The sequence below is a fragment of the Talpa occidentalis genome, unplaced genomic scaffold (assembly GCF_014898055.3).
Source record: "Talpa occidentalis isolate TD23 unplaced genomic scaffold, MPIMG_talOcc4v2.1 talOcc4.10, whole genome shotgun sequence".
NCBI classification, from domain to species: domain Eukaryota; kingdom Metazoa; phylum Chordata; class Mammalia; order Eulipotyphla; family Talpidae; genus Talpa; species Talpa occidentalis.
In genome coordinates this window covers 93,174,744-93,178,805 of record NW_023600993.1, presented here as the reverse complement: position 1 = coordinate 93,178,805, position 4,062 = coordinate 93,174,744, and the positions used below count along the sequence as shown (strand labels likewise).

The window sequence follows — 4,062 nt, the reverse complement described above, 5'->3', positions numbered from 1 at the left end:
AATACCCCAGGCTAACACATCATTACACTCCCAAACTCATCTATCTTTTACTTCGGATTAATTCTTTTTTTTCCCTCTCTCTTCACCTCCTCCATAAATCCTGGTGCACTTAATTAATTTCAGTTCCACTGTAAGGTCCATAATACAGAATTGTTCAAGCAAACACAAAATTAATTATTCTATTTACAGCCTTCTCATTGAGAGGAGCATTTCATCTTTCATAATTACATTTTGGAACGTCCAATTATGAATTCAGGCGCCTGCTGTTTTGCATACGGGGACAGTCCCCGAGTGTCCTCGAGGTAGGGGAGTGGGGCTGGTGGCCTCTTGTGGCTTCTGCCACTGACCCAGGCACTGCTGGTTCAGCCCCTGGAGTACCTGTTAAGGAGGCACTGCGGCAGGAGCAGGACAGGCTGTCTGGAAGGGAGTGGAGCCCAGGGATGGGGGCAAGGGAAGGAGGAGATGAGAAGGGGAGGGGAGAAGGTGGCGAGGCTGCCAGTTTAATAGACGTCTTGTCCTATGAACAAGAGCCTTCAAATGGGAGGGAACAGACCTCTTTATGTTGCCAGGCTGCCGGGGGCGATTCCTTGCTTTTCTGCCAGATGGCAGGTCGGGGGGCATGAGTGCCAGGCCATGGCGGCCTTCACCTGGCTCTCTGGCAGGAACCTCGGAGGCCTGGCTTGTCCTCCTTCTCTTGGACTTTTGGCCCTCTTGGTGGCATGAGTCTCACCAAGTTACCAGGCTCTTGGCTAGGGTGCTTGCGGCAGAGCGGGAGACCCACTTTCTGCTCCCCAAGGCTGCTCTCGAGGTGCCTCTCGCGTGGGTTGGGAAGGACACTTGCTGTCTGTTCAGGATCCTGCTCTGGACCCAGGACTGGCAACCTTGGGACTTGACTCGCTGGAGTTTTGCAATACTGCAAGAGCCCCTGTTTAAAGGTTTAAAAATGTCAGTTTCTACATGACTCACACTTAGATGAAATTAAGCATAACTATTTTAAAGCAAGTCTAATAATTCCTAAGCGATTTACTGACTATAAGGTCCAGATTTTGCCGCAGTCCCTTCCCTTTGCCCCTCTCCTTACTTCAGAGAGAATGGAGTCCACTTTAACATAAGTAGAAGTGACTTTCATTTCTTCAGATAAAACATCGATTGTGTTCCTGCTAAATGCTAGGCGTTGTGCTGGGGGCTGTGCTGAGTCGTTTGCTTATGTTACTCATTCAGTCCTCACAGTTGCCCTGGAACATTCAGGGGAACCCCTGACCCACGGGGACCTCACTTTGGACCATGATGAGACTTGATTTCCAGGCTGCAGTGGATGCTGAAATCCCAGAGAAATAGGTTACACCCCGAAGGCGTTGAGGTGTAGGCGAGCGTTGAATCCCCATGCTGCTGCTTTCCAGCTTCTTAAGCAATGCACTTAACTTTTCTGTGCCTCTGTTTCCTTGTGTCTTATGTTGGGATTGTTGGGGGGAAAGGATGTCCTGAGCAAACTCCATGCAGGCTTGTGGACGCCACCCCCACGGCACTGGGAACTACAAATCCCATCATCACCAGAGGGGAGGCAGCAAGGACCTGAGGGCGGAGTTAAGCAACTGGGCTCTCAGTTGAGTATGTAACTGGCCATGTGGCCGGCCGGGGTCGCCCTCTTGGCTACCAGGCATGCTGGTTTTTTGCCAGCTCGGCGGGTCATTGGGGTTCCAGGTCAGTGGAACGGGTAGGACGCATTTACCAACTTATCTCCCTCTTGTCTCCCTGAGTTATTCATTTCCCCATTTCTGCTTCCCTTGTAATGAACCTTTTATCAAGCTTTTGTGTACGTCTGCAGTTTAGCATTCATAAGTCTCCTTTAAGAGCTCAGGTGAGGACCCACAGTCAGGCAACCCCATTTTGTATTGGGGTTTGCCCTGTCGTGCCCAGCATGACAGTACCCGGGCTGTTACGAGGTTTCTGCAAGAAAGCCCTGGCTTCTCCCCAGAAGGTGCCCACTTAGAGGCCATGTCTCAGTTGCTCCATCTGGGGCATGACTACATTTTGAGTAGAAGGCGGCAGTGATGCCTTCTGGAAATGAACTCTGCCGTAGTTGACAGCGCCAGTGCCTAGGATGTTAGGGTGGGGCGAGAGACAACAAGGAAGGGTGTGGGAGGCTCTCTGTGCCTGCTCCCTCCATTTATACTTCTGTCTCTCACGTGCTTCCAAATTAAATCCCTCTAATAGTTGCCCAGTTATTTAGAACAAAAATATACCCTTTAGGGTGGCCTGTAAGGCTCGACCAGGTCCTGTCTCTGCCTACTCTTCAAACTTACCTCCTTCCCCATCCATCTCCTCTTCACTCTATGTTCCAGCCACACCAGTCTTTTATTTGCTCCCTCTTTTCTACCTCAGGGCCTTTGCACAAACCATCCCCTCTGCCAATCATATTCTTCCCTCTGCTCTTAGCAGGCCAGCTTGGTTCAAGTGTCATTTCTCAAAGAAGCTTCCCTGATCGTCCTGCCTATAAAGTAGCCATTAGCCTGATACTCCTCATCACATCACCTATTAATTGTCTTCATTTCCCTATCGCCATCTATAAGTTCTAGTTTGTTTTCAAGCCACTAGAATATAAATCTGCCTGAGAACAAGAGTAAGGTGTCTCTCTGGCTCAGTTTTTCACCCCAGATTCATAATAATTACTTTAAAAGTGAACATTGTACTTCCACCCTCAGTGTGACTAGAACAAGCCTGGGAACAAGACCTTGCAGCGTTTTGGTTGGTGATTCGCTGTGGAGGAAATGGGCGAGGCTTCATTTTTCCTTTAAATCAGCTTCCTGATCTCACGGAGTCTTCCTTCATCCTATCAGCCCCTCAAGATGGGGGAGAGTCAGTGATTTATCTCTTAAGTGATTTTTTCCAGACCTGCCCACACCAAATAATTACTTGCTTTTGTGGGCTGAGAATGTCTTTCGGCTGTTCCACCTGGTAGGTTTGTTTTGTTTGTTAATTAGCTATTAATTGCAAGGGCTCCTGGGGACTGGAGGTAGAGGGGAGGCTCCAGACGGGGGCCAGGGGTCTGGGGCAAGCGAGGACCCCAGACTGGATTGAGGATCACCTCACTGGGCGCTGGGATAATTTATTTCCAATGCTGTCAGGCCCAGATAGTGAGTTCCTGAGATGATGAGTGATTTTGTTAATTAAGTCCCGTAAACACTACAGCTTAATTTCCAACAGTGGGGCTGCAGCTGGTGGGAGCTGCCGGCATCTGCGAGGGAGACTGTCCTTGAAGGAACAGACCCTGGATGTTGGGAAGGCTGAGAGCGCAAGGAGGTGTCTGCAAGCAGGATCCTCACCCTGGGCACATCCTTTTCTCCCTCCTCCCTTTGTCCCTTCTAGCTGTCTCTAGGTGTAGTGCTTTCTCTGCAGGAAGAATCCAGTTTGGATAGAGAGAATGCCCTTGGATATATGAAGGTGAAATCAAGGAGAGCACCCCCGATGCCCCCAAAGGACCAGGCTGGAAATTTCCATCATTTTTTTCATCTTCCTCTACTTCACCTCCCCCTGATCTCATGTCCATCATCAATTCCATCTCTGAGGCCTAGGGAGTTTATCTCTGAAGCCTTCTCTGTCTTGCCTTTGCCCCATGTCTCTCCCGTCCTCCCACCACCATCTCCCTCCCAGAAATCCTCCATAACTGCCTTGAGGAGCTTCTTGCTGCCTCTTGAGTCTATGGTTCTTTCTCCATGTAGCACTGCATGATCTGTCACCCCCTGCCTGAAGATCTCCAGTGGCTTTCACATTTCTTCAGATAAAGGCAAAAGTCCTTTCCAAGGCTGATAAGATCCTGCCGGGTTCCAGAGTGGGATTTCTCACCATTCTCAACTGCATGCCTTGGGACCAGTTTCTTTCTTCTTCATTCTTCATTTTATTTTTTTGAGCCAATCAGATTTTTTTTTTTTGGAAACAAGATGTCCCTCCTATTGGGATGCTCCCCACCCCAGTGCCTTTGCTCGGCTCACTCCCCACCCTGTGCATCACAAAGTCCTTTTGCCAGGTCAGGGCCAGGGAGCCTGCGTGGCTGGAGGGCGCTCA

At 49.7% G+C, this 4,062-nt stretch overlaps 1 long non-coding RNA gene across 1 annotated transcript; it reads right to left on the bottom strand.

Annotated features, from left to right (window-relative positions):
- Nucleotides 1–483: 483 nt before the first annotated feature.
- LOC129146142 (uncharacterized) lies at nt 484–3,203 on the bottom strand. The gene is made up of 3 exons (XR_008552655.1): nt 2,732–3,203; nt 1,082–1,318; nt 484–925 (listed from the first exon to the last, which is right to left on the bottom strand). It is a non-coding gene; the product is annotated as an uncharacterized LOC129146142 (long non-coding RNA).
- Between the last annotated feature and the right edge of the window lie 859 nt (nt 3,204–4,062).